We start from the raw sequence: 18,907 nt of genomic DNA, 5'->3' as shown, positions 1-18,907 counted from the left end.
GAAAATTTTAAAGATGATTAGATGGATGGAGTCAGGTGGAAGAGAATAAATTTTTATGTATTGAGTAAGAAGTCTGGTATTAAGAAGCCCCATCCCTGCAGCCACTTTCAGTGAGAATATGACTGCCTGACTGCAAGAAGATTTAGTTTGCTTTTGTTTCCAAAATCAAATATAGTATGTCATGTCAATTCAGTGTTGTCTGAGCTTTTCTCAGTGAGACCTCTGTAGAAAATTAACTTGAAAGAGGATCTTCTTCTGTATTCTCTAAGAATTTCCTATGCCAACCTGTAGGTCCATAACAAAGAGGATGTTTGAGTGGGAATAGCAAATGTGGTCTGATAGTTCTAATGCACAGTTGTAAAACAGCAGCTACCCTGTGACTTTGAAAAACGGGTGGAAACTGTGACATAATTATTGAGCCAATAGCATTTTACTAGCAGCAGACGTCCAGTCATAGCTATTGCTCATAAATATCCGTAGCCAGCATGCTGAGGGGTGTGAATAAGCATCAGTCAGTTGACTAGTAGCAGGCAGTCTTGAAGTGCCATTATAATAGATGTAAATGGCATGCTATTTTAAAAAAAAAAAAAAGTTAACTAACCTGACATAGTAAAATCGAAGGACTGCTAATCATTATTTATTAGAATATGCCACAGTTCAGAGCTGCTTTTCAGTTCATCTTGCAAACTTGAATCACTTTTGTTTCCAGAAGATGCAGGTAACTGCTCAGGGCTTAGTCTGGGTTTGTTCAGTGTAGAGATATCTGTCATTTGACTCCTGCACAATAGAAAAAAAAAAAAAAAAAAAAAGCATTACTTTGTTGTTTGGATTATTTAAGTGCATTAAACCTATACAAAATTTAACCTGCCATTTTTATGTGGGTATGTTTTCTGTGTGTACACAGGAAAATGATTAATCATATAATTAAGTTCAAATAACTCCCCCACCAAAAAAAAAAAAAAAATCCTGTGCTTGAGACTTACAATCTAGTTTAGTTAGAACTGAAAATAAAAAGTTGTATAAGGAAGGAGAATTTCACTAGGAAGGACTTACCACTTGTTTATTACCTGTTGATATTGAGGATGTATAGTGGTTTTGTGGTCTGAGACTTTCTCCATGCTCTCTTTAAACTTGGCCTACTAGATCTTTTTGCAGTTTCTTGAATTCAGAGTTTGGGCTTTAGAACGGAGCACTTGTTTTTTCTTTCCATGGCTTCTTCAGCAAGTCCAAGTAGGCTTAAACTCCTGTTGATAATTTTATAGGGAAGTAATTGCTACACATGAAGTCTTCCCGAAACATCTAAGTGGCATATACAAGAGCAAGCCAAATTTAAGACAAAATCAGTGTGAAGCAAGTGGAACTGGCCCCATAGGCCATTTGCTTCTGGAATCCACTTTTTTCTTTCCTTTCATTGTCTTCCCCACTGTGGGTAGCTCCATTCATACATGGACAGCTGCATTCAATTCTTGCTGCTCACTTCATGCCACTTACCCACCCTGATAATCCAGACCAGAGGTTAACATATTCAAGCTCAGTGAGGAAAAATGGAGAGGCATATAGGTAAACAAAGTCCCACATAGTTGTAGAACTATAAAAATCTCCAGTCTCCATGTTTTTGGGAGTGTGCTGGTATTTGGGATGTTTAGCTTTCTGGCTATAGAACTTATTTCAGGAGTGATATGTAAAGCAAACATGGCAAGAAATGTAAATTGCCCTGCTTGTACGAAGACTTAATAGGAAGCAAGCAAACGTGAGCTTTACAGGCAGATTTGAAGGAGAAAAATGTGATGGCTTGGGAAATGTGTTCTAATGATGACTGAAGGGCCTTAGATGCAGCTATTCGGTAATTCAGTATGCTAATGACTTCAAAGTGGCCTGTGCTCCACTGTGCTGCAAATAGATTTCTTTGTATTGGTACACACAGGCTTGTGCTTTCTGGTCCATAGCCTTATTCATTAATCCCTACTGACATCTATTATTGAATTTGCCTTCTCTAAACAGTTGTTTTCCATCTCTGTTATTAAATCTCCCTCCTAGCAAATAGATAAAAATTACCTTTAAAACACAGCCTAGTGAAGATGCAAGCTAATGGCTCAGACATTCTTTTTTCTGAAGACAGTACCCCTACTGTTTAAATATAATTTTTTTTCTATGTTGTTGATATTCACATGTGTGTTCAGATCTGACAACAGTTTTGTTCTCTTGGTGAGGGAATTTTTCCTGGAAGGTTACAAAAGCCCATTAATACAACAGCACAATGCAGTGCTGAGGAGCGTGCATGCATGAACTACAAGTCTGCCAGCTTTTTGTGAAGCTCTGCAGGGGGCAGTATACTGAAATAAAGCCTTTCAGGCCCTTTTAATGTAGTTCTGACCTTCCACTCTATATTAAACAGATGACTGGAACCAGAAAGATAGGTCATTGTGATTGCAGTTAATATTTGTAAGGACCAAAGCAGCTCTCAGCCTTTGAGGTAGAAGGGAATCATCTTAAGTGTGAAAATGTATCATCACAAGAATGGAGAGGATCAAAGGAAGGCCAGCTGGTGCTCGGACATCTTTTCATAACCTTTATTACAATGCTAGAATACACTAACCTCAATGGGAAGTCCATTCAATTCATGTATTTCAAATAGATAATCTGTATTCTGGTGAAACAAAGAAAGCTAAAAAAGCCCCTTCTAAAAAGGGGGTGGTCGACACAAATTTGCCTATGATTTAATCATACTCGTTTTCTAAAATCAGCTTAGCTTTTTCGATGCAAATATATGAATGTATGACATGCTTATTTTAGAAGTGGCTGAAAATTTGTAAATTTAGGTACAGAGAGTTTTAGCTGATTTTACTGTGGTTTTCTTCCACTTCAGAATAAAGGCCCTCTGCATTTTCACTTGCCATGTGCAAAAAGCAAGGCACAGTGTTTCAGGGAAAAGCTATACAGAACAACTATAAGCATTAAATCATCCAGGATGGTATATGTGCAGTCGTGAAAAGGCTGACTAGTTTTGACAAACACAGATGTTTAAGCTGGGGCTTCCAGGGAACATCATACCACTGTAAGTATATATGAAATTAGCAATATCAAAGCAGAAAATCCATGAAGATTGCTCTTTAGAGGTAGGCTGTTACAGTAAAATCCTGTGTCCCCAGGCTGAGGGCTGCTACCAGATCCATGCTATATGGCTAGGGAAAAGCAGTGGGACTGTAGGTATAGACTGGAGGTGAGCCCTCCTGCCGTGATAGTTTTTAGATAGGGAACACTGTAGAACACTAGAACGTCAAAGTTCAAACTCAAGCAGTAAATGATTTAGTCATTACTTTCAGATTTGGATTTCAGTCAATCACTTTCTGAATTTGTTCCATGGATCCACAATGCAGAAAGTATCCCTTTTTCTTGTTGAGCAGGGACTTACTTCCAAACAACTTTATTAAACTTTTTGTCTAAAGATTGATACCTTTGTAAGAATTGCGTTATTTATGAATTCAGGCCTTGACAGGAAATACAGCAGTCAGTCTCTTAATATTGCAAAACACAAAATGGACAACATAATATTGCCTTCTCCTTCCCAGAAAGTGACAGCAGACAGTCATCACATCAGCTGAGTAATGACTGCAGCCTGTGAGACAGGTCTGAGGGGTGCTGAAGTTCTGACAGCTTCAGGAGATACAACAACTTTGTTTCAATTCAAAAGTCATTAAAATCATTCCTAAATTCTAAAGCTCAGAAGAAAAGGTATTTAATTTCTTTTTCACCAAGTAATTTGCATGTCAAATCTCTCTCCCTCTCTTACACACACACTCTCCCTCTCACTCCTGTCGATGATGTCTCTCTCAGCAGCTGTCTAGTCATGAATCACTCCTGTCATCTGAAGCATATTTTTAACACTTCTGGACGTGCTCTAAAAGCAAATGCCGTTAAGCAAACAATTTGCACTGTTTTTCCATACACTCTCCTCACTTCCCCAAACCTTTCATAATCATGATTTTAAAAGCTGGGTCACAGGGGAATCAAGTACTGGAAAATACAACCTTTTGTATTTGTGAGAGTATCGTAATGTTACATCAAGTTCTCATGTAATGCAGATCTTGTCTGACTTGCAGAAGACTTGGAAGTTGCACGAAGCTTGAGAATTTCACTTCATTAAGATTCATATGAGTGTTGCCTTTGGTTTCATTGTAGTCTGCACTCTCTCAAGCTCAAACTTCAGTTTGAGTATAGGAATCGGGCATAAAAAAAAATCACTGTTGAATCTTAGTTCAGCTGCTGTTACAGTAAAGTAGATTAGATTATGCCATGTTTGCTTCAGAGCAGTTATTTTGCAGCCTGAAATGGAGAATATAATCATGGAGCCTGATAAATTACTTGTCTTGTAATCATGAATATCAAAACTACCAGAAAAAGGACATTGACCAAAAAATGTTTTGATCTTAAAAGGTTTTCTGTTTTTCTCATCTTTCCTTTGGCAGAAGGATGCCTGCTGGGGCCTTAGGGCACCAACAGTCTTCACTAGGTGCCTGGAAGGCTTTTGGAACCATCCAGCAACAAGTCAAATAGGAAGAAAAGTGTATTTAGTTCTTCTCCTGCTGGCTAGTAAGTGACTCTTCTGATAATTCTAATATTTGTGAGGGATACAAGTTTTTGAGTTCCAGATCCAAGTGACTATATTGGCACATGGCAAAAAGAGGAACCCTGATTGTGCTCAGCATTTCCAAATGTGGCTTTTAAATACCTGGGAGCAAGTTAGTTTTGATTCTTCCAAAGCCTGGAATTAATAACCCTAAAGGATGAATTTGACTGAAGTCCTAATACAAGTGTTGTACAAACAGTATTTATGAGTCATATACTTCCATTTTGTGTTTGCAACTGCAACTTCTGCTTTTCTTTCTTGTTGCCTTTTTTTTAAGTGCTTAGGAAAACCTTGGTGTGACAAAATAAATAATAATAAAGTCTAGGACATAAAATGATACTGTGTAATGTATTTCTGATAAGGATGCTCTCACATGTGGACTGCCATATGGATGAGCATCTTGAATGCTCCGACTGTCCTGCTTGTATCATCTTGTCTTTGTTGGTAACCTTGCTGTTGTGGAATCATCAAAGAGTTACCACTTCGGAAAAGTTTAGCTTTAAACAAGGAAGCTTTGACAACCACCATTAATATCACCACTAATTATAAGATTTGTGCTATTTGCAGTTCTCAAAAGTTCTTCCCTCCGAAGATGTGATTAGGTAAAACCTAACATTAAAAGGGGTTAGCACTTGGGATTGCAAGAAAAGCCTGACATTGTAAGTGCCTAGAAATCAGAAGACAAAACGCATTTCATAATATTTGTAGTCATTTGTAAATCGCATTCATGATGCTTTAGGATATACCCACATGAGTATTGAATGCGCTGTTTGTATCAAGTAACAGATTCGTTCATCTCTCCCCTATTCCTCCGTGAATGTAGGTTAAGCCATTCTCTCCTGTTAATCCACTGAGCCACATGTCTCTGGTGCATCCCCGCTAGTAGGTCGGATTCAGAGTAACTCCGCGGTGTAAACCCGCTTGTCCACCGGGTGGCAGTGAAAGCCCGAGTCACCAAGGGACGGCCCCGGTGGCTGAGCGGCTCCCCGCCGCGGAGCCAGGGCCGCGGCCTAGAGCCCCTTCTCACCGCGCCTACCAGGCAGGCAGGCCGTGGCTTTATCCGCAGTGTTTATTTTATGTTAGGAAGCGATAATGTGTTAACTGGTTTGCTATCTACATCTTTAACGAACTGTAAGGAAATAATTTCTTACCCTTAGGCGTACCTTCCGCACAGGGCTGGCGATAGTGTTGCCAACAGCCGCCAGAATCTCGCTGTGCTTCCATCTTAGGGATTTTGTGATATGTGATATAAATATAATTAGTTTTATAATGGGCTTTATCACCCGGTGTTTTGTGAACGTGTACTCCTGCCTTATGCCTTAATACTTTACAACTGTTCCTCTTGCTGCAGGTTGTTACGCAAGGTAAGGCAGCTCCCTAGCACTTGTGCAGTGCTCCCTTGGAAGAGCCCTGTGGGTTCTGGGGACCACTTACCATTCCCTAATACTATTTTTTAAAGAAACCCTTAATTACTTCTTTCACTTAAGTACACTTAAGTACTGCTTTGAACTTACTGGTAACCACCTTTTGCCATTCTTCAACTGTATGATGCCCACCTGCCCACTCTCACACTAACTTAGGAAGTCATTCCCCACTAATTCTCCCTGCGAAACAATTGTCCTGGCTTCTGCTTCTGTCAGGGATCTGAAAGCATTGCACAGCTGCTTGTATTCAAACTGAAAGTGCTGGGATCAGAGAAACCAGTCAAGGCATGAACAGTGAGAAGCTGTCTGTGTTCAGAAAAAGTATGAAGGTTTGGAAATAGCAAGATTGAAATTGCCTAGCTGTAGCCTCCCCAGAAGGGGAGAAGAACAGGTCAAAAATCAAGAAAAGATAATCTGAAAGTGGTTCCTTTAAGAGTAAGCAAACATTCCCTTAAAAAAATGTACAAAACCTAAAATCTAATAGTAAAGTGAAAACTATGACATCGGGTCCTTACATGTAATTTCCAAGGATGTCTTGATACAGAGGTGCAGTGTTTGGCTTTGTGATTTTGGCTGTACAGGTCAGTAATAGATGCAGATCAAACACTACCATTTGCTTTAAACCTACTTACAGGTCTGGCATCAATAAAGATATCTATAAAGTGTTATGAGTCAAATAATATGACTTTGTCAGTACTTTAGCTTTACAACCCAACTACATTTCATTACTTTACCATTTGTGGTGAGGGCTGTTATCACTGTAACTGATATTGCCATGTTGTTACTACCTGTGACACTGCCAGAAGAACAGCAGTTTGTCAGAACTGAAACAGAATGTGCGCCTCCCTCTTGCATCAGTAGGGATTTTACTGCTACAGCATTTTCAGCTCCATTCAGTAGTAATTTTCCAAGTGAATCTTAACTAAATGTGTTTATTTATGTGTTAGTTACTCTTTGAAAACATACTGCTTTCTGTGTTTCCTGAGTGCACAGCAGCTGATAACAAGTACTGTGCTTGTTTATCCTAAGTATTTTAAGTACTCGGCTCTACCAGAACTGTCAATTGCTTTATCAATAGGCAGTTTTGTAATAGGGATCTGTTAAAATAATGTTCCCCAAAACCAGCTTGAATCATTATTCTGTAAAAAACAATTACTTTCCAATATTTTTAATATTCTGGTACTAGTAGATTCTTGGTAACAGGGTTTTATTTAAGTAATCTAAATGAGTTATGTATGTTGGACAAGGATGGTAAGGATATTCAGGCTCTTTTTTAGATTTGTAAAAGCACTTCAGTGTCTCAAAAAGACACCCTCCTGTACCTACCTATATATGGGTACACATAGACATATGTAAAAATGTCTTTAAAAGCTGGCCTTCAGTTTCCAGCAGAGCTGGACATTGGTATTCTTTAGAGTTTGTGTAAACAATGTATGTTGGGTTGATTAGACTACTGAAGGAACACATGAACCATATTTGCTATCTCTTTGTAGTCAATATAATTATTTATGCTTGACATAATGAAGTGTAATTTTTCTGAAGTGAGATTATACAAATGGAACTGCCATTGCACTATGGTGTTCTGTGGGCATGATGATACTGTTTGGGTTTTTTTAAAAAAAATCCTGTCCCTGACATAATTATAGCCTGAGCAAAAATCATGTTTTGAACAGGCTTAAACTTTCTCTGAAATTCTATGAGTTAATATGCTGATCCCCTAGAAAAATGTCTTGAGTAAGAAGGTAATTAAAAGCCTCTACAAATTAAGATCACAACTTTTCCCCAAAAGCAAATATACCTAGTCATACTGAAGCTCAATATGATCTAGTTTAAGAAAAAATATCTATACGGATTAAAAGTTATTCCCTTGCAGTGGGGAGAAGGTAACCTGTCCCTGCTGCTGCTACTTCTAGAATGTTTTATACTATCCATAGCTGCACAGTAGATTAGCAGAACAGATAGGATAGCTCTGGAATGGCCGACGTCCTCCTTTAGTAGAAGGCATAGATACTATAAAGTGATAGATACTGTAAGTACTTCCCTGTGTTTGCTGAATTACTTCCTTATGCAGCACTCCTTTTTGACTTTCTAGTAGTTGACATCTTTGTATGATAATTGGAGATAGATGAAAACAAGAACAGACTACTGGGAAATAACAAAAATATCTACCTGCTTCTCTCTGTGTCCAGTGAGCCATCGCTTTATGATCTTACAGAATCACAGAATTGTCTAGGTTGGAAAAGACCTTGAAGATCATCTGGTCCAACCATTAACATTGACAGTTCCCAACTACACCAGATCCCTCAGTGCTAAGTCGACACTACTCTTAAACCCCTCCAGGGATGGGGACTCCACCACCTCCCTGGGCAGCCCATTCCAACACCCAACAACCCCTTCTGTAAAGAAATGCTTCCTAATAACCAGTCTAAACCTTCCCTGATGCAACTTGAGGCCATTACCTCTTGTCCTATCACTTACTACTTGGTTAAAGAGACTCATCCCCAGCTCTCTGCACCCTCCTTTCAGGGAGCTGTAGAGGGTGATGAGGTCTCCCCTCAGCCTCCTCTTCTCCAGACTAAACCCCCCCAGTTCCCTCAGCCGCTCCTCGTACGACCTGTGCTCCAGACCCTGCACCAGCTCCGTTGCCCTTCTCTGGACACGCTCGAGTCATTCAATGTCCTTTTTGGAGTGAGGGGCCCAAAACTGAACACAGGAATCGAGGGGCGGCCTCACCAGTGCCGAGTACAGGGGTCAGATCCCTCCCCTGTCCCTGCTGGCCACACTATTGCTGACACAAGCCAGGATGCCATTGGCCTTCTTGGCCCCCTGGGCACACTGCTGGCTCCTGTTCAGCCGGCTGTCAATCAATACCCCCAGGTCCATCTCTGACTGGCAGGTCTCCAGCCACTCCTCCCCAAGCCTGTAGCGCTGCTGGGGGTTGTTGTGGCCCAAGGGCAGCCCCCGGCATTTGCCCTTATTGAAACTCCTCCAGTTGGCCTCAGCCCATGGCTCCAGCCTGTCCAGGTCTCTCTGCAGAGCCTCCCTGCCCTCGAGCAGATCAACACTCCCACCCAACTGGGTGTCATCTGCAAACTGACTGAGGGTGCACTCGATCCCCTCATCAGATCATCAATAAAGATGTGAAACAGGAGTGGCCCCAAAACCCAGCCCTGGGGGACACCACTCGTGACCGGCCGCCAACTGGATTTAACTCCGTTCACCACAACTCTTTGGGCCCGGCCATCCAGACAGTTTTTTACCCAGCAACGCGTGTGCCCATCCAAGCCTCGAGCAGCCAGTTTCACCAGGAGAATGCTGGGGGAAATGGTGTCAAAGGCCTTACTGAAGTCAAGGTAAACAACATCCACAGCCTTTCCCTCATCCAATAAGCAGGTCACCCTGTCATGGAAGGAGATCAGGTTTGTCAAGCAGGACCTGCCTTTCATAAACCTGCAAATTCTTTTTTTGTTAAGAGCCAGTTAGATCAAGTTCAGCTGATCAAAATGCAGTTAGGCAGTTGGGAAGGTATTCAAATACACCACTTTGGACTTCTTTGTAGGGATTATAGCCTGGAGACTGTCACTAAACTACTACTGTGAATTAGCTTGGCCGTCCCAGCACTTTTGAAAAATTGTCCTTTTCTGTCCTGCAAGCCTCAGGCCTGATTTGCTTTTCATTTGAAATTCAGCTTTGTCTATAATGGAAAATGCAGCAGGGAATTGTTAGTTCAACTTTGTCCAGTGCTTTGAAGACATAAAGTATTTTTGGAAGCTGCTTGGTACAGTTGCCCATATTCTGCTCAGACAAAAGAATCTAACATTTGCTCTCCACAGCCTGCCCTTAGCTGAGCATTCAAGGAGCTCTCACTCCCCTTCTGTTCCCACAAGGCAACTGGGTGTCTTTACTGCCAGTTCTGATTGAAGATACTGATTCAAGAACTCAATTTATGGAGGGTCCTGAATGTGTTTGGCAGATTTCCTCAGCTGCTGTACTTTAGTGCTCAGTGGGAATCCTATATTTCTGGAATTGCTCCTTTGCTTGTCATTTTTATTTTCTATCTTTCACTGCATTTTCATTTTGACTAATTCTTTTTCAAATGTGCACCACATTTAGAGATTTGATTGATTTAAAATTCATAGGTACTAGGTTTAGATTTCTTAGCATCTGTGGTACTTAATGCCCTCAGATGCCATTTCCTAAAGTAACATAAAATAAGTAACTCAAATATAGTGGTGAGAATGCTGCATGTTTTACAGAATACAAATAGGGTTTTTTAAGTTCTTAGATCTCTTGCTGTGAAGTACCAGTAATCCTGTGCTAGTCAACATCTGTGCTGTCTGGATGTCGGTGGTCTTGGTTTTCATTTTTTCAGCTAGCAGAGAATCTGTGGCAACCAGATCCTGCAGGGTTAATACTATTTCTTTGAAGTTACTCCTGATATAACTTGCTACATCTTTTTGTCATAATTTTTCAAAGTATCTTCTCTTGCATTGATTGTCAGTATAAAGGACTGCAAAATGGGTTAGCAGGATAGGAAAAACTGCTGTTTTAAAGCCACGATAAAGCTCTAATCTTACAAATGAGTGTGATATGCAGTGCACATAAGCTGTGAATGAGGTTTGCTTTTATGGTTCTTAATAACAGGCAAGACTTGCACATGTAAAACCCCTTCCATCCAGAATGTAAAACTAATAATATTATGTTAATAGAAATACGTTTTAAAGTCAAGAGTACCCTTCTGATGTTAGTGAATTAGTTATACAGTTTTACTCCATTCACTGAGACACTCTATTTCATAGAATCACAGAATGATTTGGGTTGGAGGGGACCTTAAAGATCACCTAGTCCCAACCCCCCTGCCATGGGCAGGGACACCTTCCACTAGCCCAGGTTGCTCAAAGCCCCGTCCAACCTGGCCTTGGACACTGCCAGGGAGGGGGCAGGCACAGCTTCTCTGGGTGACCTGCTCCAGTGTCTCACCACCCTCACAGTAAAGAATTTCTTCCTTGTATCTAAGATAAATCTGCCCTCCTTCAGTTTATAGCCATCACCCCTTGTCATATCACTACCCTCCCTGATAACGAGTTCCTCCCCATCTTTTCTGTAGCCCCCTTTAAGTACTGGAAGGCTGCTATAAGGTCTCCCCAGAGCCTTCCCTTCTCCAGGGAGCCTTCTCTTCTCTCAGCCTGTCCTCATAAGGGAGGTGCTCCAGCCCCCTGATCATCTTCATGGTCTTCTCTGGACCCACTCAAGCAGGTCCATGTCCTCCTTATGCTGAGGGCCCCAGAGCTGAACACAGCACTGCAGGTAGGGTCTCACAAAAGTGGAGTAGAGGGGGAGAATCCCCTCCCTCGCTCTGCTGGCCACACTTCTCTTGATGCAGCCCAGGACACAGTTGGCTCTCTGGGCTGTGAGTGCACATTGCTAGCTCATATCCAGCTTTTCATCCACCGATATCCCCAAGTCCTTCTCCATAGGGCTGTTCACACTTAATTTCACTTGAGACTGGTTCAAAGCTGCACCAGGGGAGTTTCAGACTGGACATTAAGAAGCATTTCTTTACTGAGAGGATGGTCAAGCACTGGAACAACCTTCCTAGAAAGGTGATTGATGCCCCATGCCTGACGGTGTTCAAGAGGCATTTCAACAATGCCCTTAACAACATGCTTTAGCTCAGCCCTGAAGTGGCCAGGCAGTTGGACTGGATCATCACTGTAGTTCCTTTCCAGCTGTAATACTCCATTCCGTTCCATCCCATTTCATTCATTGCCTTGCTCCACCCACCCCAAAAAATACGAATAGCAAGCACAGTACTTTTCTGTTTAGTAACATCTCTTGTTTGCAGTTCTGTTTTTCAGTGTACCATATTTAAAGCTTTGTTTAAACAAAATAAATCACTTACAGTGGAGAACTGTCACAGTCTAAGCACCCAATTCTAATAATTCATTACTTCCTAAAAGGAATAATTGATCCTTTCAGTAAAGGTAGCTGGTTCATTCATGACTTGCTTTGCAGGCTCCCTCTTACTTTTCACTTGTTAGTCATCTGGAGTGAACAGATGTTTTGTACATCCCGCTCTCTTTGTCTTTAGACATTTAGATGTCTTCGTAAATAAAAAGCAGATTTAGGAGCCACAAAACAGCGTGTATGAAAACTGCCATAGTCAATAAATTAAATCCCTACAGATTTAGGCTCCTCTGTCACTTGGCTGTTTTGGACACCTTTTCCCATTATGCTGCATTCCTTGCCATTAATTTCAGCATTTCTTCTCATCATATATTTAATTACTGAACAACTTTTTAAAGTGCTGACCTAAATTATCAAAAGTGATCATTAATTTCCTATGCCTCAGATTTTAAGTGCTCAAATTAAGAGTGGATCTTGACTAGCTGGCTCCCTTCCCTTTGCTTTTTTGAAGCTGCTCAGTTTCCCTGCTAAAGACTGAGATACCCCAAAATCACTTGGTGCTTTTGGCAATTTCAGTCAGTGGATACTGAAGTGAAAGTAAAATCTTCTTAGAATTCTACCACAGGTATGAATTGAATGAAAAAGCAGACACAAAGATACAGATCTTTGAATTTCCATGTACATTAGAAAATTCCTGTTGGTTGGGGTTTTTTTGTTTGGGTGTCCCCCCCCCCCCCCCCGGACAAGTTCTATTTGTAAACTGAAATACAGCAAGATCAATGCCATATGCAAAACCTTAAATGTCATCTTTTGAAAAATTGCCCCATTAAACTGATGAGTTTCTAATTACAGTAAGATGTAAAAGTTTTTTTTCCCCATGCTATGTAGGATTTTGTCCTAACAGTTTTTTTAAAGCTACCCTGCTGTTAAAATAATTTAACTGCAGTGTCTGACTATAATTTGTCCTATATTTCTTTTTCTTTCTCTGAGGAGTTACATAACTTCTTTTCTAATGAGTTTTCCTAAATATAAATTGCGATGTTATATTATGCACCTCCTTTGGCTCCAAACCAATTAATTTGAAGTGGTTCAAGGCCAAAGAGACGTCTAGGATCGCATCCTAGCATTCCTGGTGAAAGGTTTGTTTATGCACTTTTTGTTTTAAATAAATGATTCAGTGGTTGTCAATCTTCTGTTGAAAATGATCTTATCCTTTAAATTAATGTAATACTTTAAATTAATAGAGGATCATTTGGATGTCTGCATGACCCTGTGTTACTCACATGCTGTTTAAAATCCATTTGTATAATAGCCAAAGCATTGTTGTGCTTTCCTACATCAAACAACTTTAGCCATTTAAATGACTAAAATCATAAGCAGGATTAACCTGGGAAGAGATCAGTAAAAGCTCAGCCTCACTTTGCCCTTAAAACAGTGCTTCCTTGCCTTTAAGTATATCCCACCGCTGCTGTTTCCCCAAATCCCTCTGCCAGAGCTCTCCCTCCTCATCATCAGGACTGTCACCTTTCTGCCCCAGCTTAGCAAAGTGGTGGGTCTGGTAGGTGGGAATAGCAAGAGGCCTAGAGAACAACTTGCCTGTCAGCACTGCCTCTCCCTTTCTCCCCCAGATCCAGAGCACTCATCTCCCCTGTTGTATTTTGGCACCTTCTATTCACTGAGATGAATCTGCAGGTATACAGACGGTGTGAGGACAATCTGCCTTGCAGCACAATTTCTCCCTCCCGCTGCATCTGCAAGCTCAGAGTACTGACTCTCAGAGCAATCCTTCTGGCTTTTACTGAGCTGTATTTTACGTGGGTATATCACTGATGTTTGCTTCACCATTTGAGAAATGCTGCTCTTGAGAATCTGTCATGGTTTAAACCCAGCCGGCAGCCAAACACCATGCAGCTGCTCACTCACACCCCACCCCACGCCCCCTCCAATGTAGAAGAGGATTGGAGGCCTAAAGGAGACTCTTAGGTTGAGATAAAAATAGTTTAATACTTGAAATAAAATAATAATAGAAAGTACAAATGGCTAACACACAATGCAATTGCTCACCACCTGCCAACTGATACCCAGCCCATTCCTGGCTGGTGATTCCAAAAAACCAAGAGCCCAAAACCACAATCCCATAAGTGAGAGAGAGCCCGCCTCCTTCCCGGCTGCCCCTCCTTTATACACTGAGCGTGACGTTACATGATGTGGAATATTCCATTGGCCAGTTTGGGTCCGATGCTCTGGCTCTGCTCTCTCCCACCATCATGTACACCTGCCTGCACACGGGCAGGACATGGGAAGTTGGGAAGTCCTTGATCTCTTAGCAACAACTGAAAACATCGGTGTATTATCAGCATTCTTCTCATACCAAATCCCATACCGAATCTAAAATGCAGCACTATTCTAGCTACTAAGAAAAATTAACTCTATCCCAGTCAAAACCAGGACAGAATCTGAGTGCTTAGAACTTGCTCTGTCTCAGTGTTATTCCAATGTGCAGACTATTTTCCTTCTGAAAAATCTTATTTAGATGTCTACATATGAAATCAGGATGATTAACATTGGGAAGCTAGGCCTGAATAATCGTGTGATGTTTTAAAGAACGTCACAGCTTTCCAATGACCGTTTATTTTTTCCCAAAGAAGAATTCAACCTCCTTTCCAGTGATTTTGGAAATAACACGTATGTGTTCTTCAGTATCAATACCTTTATTTCCCTTTGGCAGTTCTGCAAATCTGACAGTAACTGGCAGTAACTGAAAATCGCAATTTTTTCATATTGCTGTTTTGTGTCATCCAGGTGTCACTTTTGTTCATGCACAAGTTCTATATCCATTTATCCATTATCCATTCCAACATGAATGTAACAATTCTAGAATTGTTCACACATAAGCCTATCACATACACAAATCAGAGAATAAAATTCTAAACAGGAAGTTAGGTTTTAGCTTCATTTCTGTGCTGGTATGGATCTACTGGGCAGAGAGAGGGACTAAAGGGGCTATATAAACCTTAGTGTATCTGGTGAGGTAAACTCCTGATTGTCTCATGTGCTAGTAGCCACACAGCTGGCTCTTAACTGTCTGACTTTGCCATGCATTTCTTGCATCTCCTTTGGTACATTACTTAATCTGTATTTCCCTATTGATGACTAAGAGTTTAATATAATTTCTGACAATTACTGGCTTGTTAAAACAGGCTAGTGGTTCATGAGCATTTATATGACAATGCTTTTCCCTGGTATTTGTAAGTAACCTCAGATACTGAAGGGGTAGACCACTTGGTGCTTTAGGGTAAATAAACTGCTGGGCACCTGACAAACAACAATAGGTAGTGCCTCTTTACTTCAGCAGAGTTTGTCCCTTTTCATGAATGCTTATGTTGCACAAGCAATTGATGCATTGCACTGCATCAGCACTGTTCCTAATCCTGATTTGGAAACATCAACTGTTAACTTGACAAAGCATGACACATGGCATGTTGAAGTGTTTTCAGCTGCACTAACACAACAAATTGTAATGGCTCCAGAAGAGCCATTTCAGTTGATTGTGTCAATAAACTACAATCTCCAAAGAAGAAGACATGCGGCCAACCTGAATAAAGGATAATCAAATCACATATAATAGGTTAATAGTCACAATTTTTGTCCTCATTTTTAGAAAAAAATATTTTGCAGGAAAAAACCCTGTAATTTCTAGAGCTTTTGCCTGTGATGAATCAGAAGTCCAGCCATATGGAACTTACCTCTTTACAGTATTTCCTTCATTTTTATATGTAGGGAGTGTATGACATTATTCTTCATACTTCTGCCACAAAATGAGGACTTGCCATGTGTTCTCCGTTTAGGTCAAAGCGCAGGCTGTCCCGTGCAATTGGCCCTTCTCCAGATTTTCTGAGACATAGGCCTACTGTTATTTAAGGAAGACTTCTGCATCATTTCCTGGACCAAGTGCCAGCAGACAGAAGCTTGGCATTACTTCCTTTTTTTTTTTTTTTTTCCTCCATTAGTTAGTTCATTAGGAAGAACTACATCTGCTTGATGGTAGCACAGATTTTCTGCTTTCATAGTTAGGCTGATGGTACACACAGTGAATTCTAACCTCACTGAGACCATTAAGGTTTCAGAGTAAGTAAATCAAGGTACAATCTGACTTAATGAGACTAGCTGCTAGGTCATCAATTCTGTACATTGGCTGCCTTTTCTGTTGCCTGCCTACCAGTCAAAACCCACGAGGAGCTATTGTGTTTCCTCAGAGATCACTAACATTAGATAAAGATTGCTGGCCATGACACTTAAGTGCCTCAGCAAGGATGTGCATTATTTGTTAAGCACCTGGAACTTGCTGAGTTACTCTGTTGAAGTTACAGAGGAGGACAGTTCTTTCCCAACATTTACAAGCCCCTGAATAACCATAGCAAAATGACCTACAGAAGGAGGAAAGAGGTGTGCTGGTTTTGAAGACACATTTCAAATATTCTTTACGTTAATAAATACTTTTTTGTATCCTTAAGACAGAAACTTCTGACTAGGAAGCGTGCCAGTTTTCTTAGTAAGTTACCTCATTCTTTCTTCTAAAACCATCAGTAGCAAACTATAGTTGGTTATTTGATATCAGAAATTAAATCCACTTAGCTGCTCATTTCACATACCTGGCAAATAAAGATACTTACTAGCCACAGATATTTGTGTGTATGTATATGCACATGCACACATAGACACAGTATATGGAGCAAAATGCACTTAAAATGAAAAACGGTAAGCAAAGTATTTTTACCATGTGTACCACGTGGCAAAACTGCAGTATCTAGTTGATTAACAAAATGCTATGTAAGGATTTTTCTGTAAAACTAGAGAACTGGATAAAACTATGCCTAGTTAGTGTAAGTTCATAAAAGACTGATTACTATTAAAGAAATGCACAGTGCCAAAGAGAAAATAAATTTACACCAAAGAATGTCTATCCAAAATTCTCCTTTTCTCTGAAAGGGACACTAAAACAGCATACCCAGTGATTATGCTCAAATAACTGAAAAAAAAGTGCCTCACCAGTCAACTGGGGAATTTACATCCATTCATCTTAATCCGATACTGATAGTTCCTCAGGCACAACTTAATACACAATTTCCCATTGCTTTTGACCATCTTCAGCCAACAGAAGGGCTCAAATACAAAATCACAGAAGATGAAGATGAAAGGACCTAGTCAGTCAATTTGTTAAACCATTTGCCGTGTTATTTTGACTCCTATAGTATGCTGTCTGATATACTTCTGATCATTGCTGGGACTTTTTATGTCATTTGGATGGATTCTGAATGACTTTGGCTTCACACACAAATGAATGGATTACACTCATCCATCCGTGGGTTATTCATCTGTTCTATTCAAGAACACTTGCTTGTAAGACAAGGGTATTGCCAAAATTAAATAATTTAAGTGCTTCTTGTTTTTTGAGAAACCCCTTCATTTCTACTTACAGGTCCAATTTTCTCTATAAAATGAATAGCATATTTTTTCTACTTAACATGTCCAAGTATGATTTATGAAATGTTACTCAAGTAAGACAAGCTTATTTTACACTTTATTTACTCAGAACAGAACACTGATGGGAAAAATAAACGAGACAGACAAGATTATCCATAGTCAAAGACATGACTTGCTTTATGCCACAGCCAGGAAGGGAATCTGGGCCTCTTACATTACAGACCATTGACCTTGGAAAAAGAGAGATGGAATTCCTTTTGGATTGGACAACTGGAACAAACCACATAAGAAATCAGTATGTATTGAGAGCTAATGACTGAATGCCAGCCATACCTGCCAGACACATGGGTCAAGATGCTCTGAACATGTAAGGCTGCAAAAATAAGGCATCGAGAGAGGTATATAAATGCTGCTGCCCTTATAATGCTCGGATGTAAGTTCACTATTTCAGAGTCCTCCTCTTCTTTATTTGGTATGATCTTCAACAACAACATCAGAACTGCTTGCTCAGTAATCGAGAGGCACAACAATCGATTTCTACCTTGAAAATATTTTGTGTTTGTTTGGGAGTATTCTGTTCTATATTTGAAGTAACCTATTCCACTGAGAATGTTTTAAAAATAAGTATTAGCCCTCTGACCATTCTCATCTTCCAGTATGTTTATTTGGCTGCTGCAAAGGTAGTTATCCAGCCAGCAGTTTAACTAATTAAGTCTTACTTCCCAGAACTGTGCTGACGACACAAGCATTATCAATGATGTTGATGACAAAACCCCAAAGCCAATGAAGGAAAATCCATTGTTCTGTGCCCTCCGAGAAAGAAAGAAGAAGAAAAAAAATCAATTATTTGCCAAAGAGAAAAAAGGTAAAGAGATGACAGGCATCTTTTTTTAGATTTAAAAAAAAATTCATGATTATATTATGAATTATAACAAATTATATTATCAATTACTATTTTAAACCGTGAGACTGAGATCTATTTTTATAGCAATAGGATGTTAGAGTCTTGAGTACATTTTTTTTCATTAACTGCACCAGACATGCTGAGATCTCCTATGTGAATTGAGTGAAATCATGACTCCAATGAAGTCAACAGGGCTTTTTCCAGTGCTGTAACTGAACTCAGGTTTCATTTGCACACTTTAACAGCCACTTAAGAGCTTGCACAAGAGCCAAAAAGGTTGTAGATGGCTACCGTGATTTTCAGACAATTCTTCCATTAAAAATACAAAAATAAGGGGGGTTTTGAGATTTGAAACCAACCCAGACCAACCCTTAGTTTTGCTATGCTCTGCATAGAAAAGCCTAAATTCCCATTAAAAACATGAAATTCTGACTTATAGGTGGAACGGCTCACTGCTAAAATATCTCTGGTGGTATTTATCTACATAGATTACAATCTTGTCCGTTTTCGAATTAGCCCAAATTCAACCACCGATGACCAGTGTCTGGTGCGTTTGCATGC

The sequence above is a fragment of the Athene noctua genome, chromosome 4 (assembly GCF_965140245.1).
Source record: "Athene noctua chromosome 4, bAthNoc1.hap1.1, whole genome shotgun sequence".
In the NCBI taxonomy this organism is placed as follows: Eukaryota; Metazoa; Chordata; class Aves; order Strigiformes; family Strigidae; genus Athene; species Athene noctua.
This window is presented reverse-complemented; position numbering follows the sequence as displayed.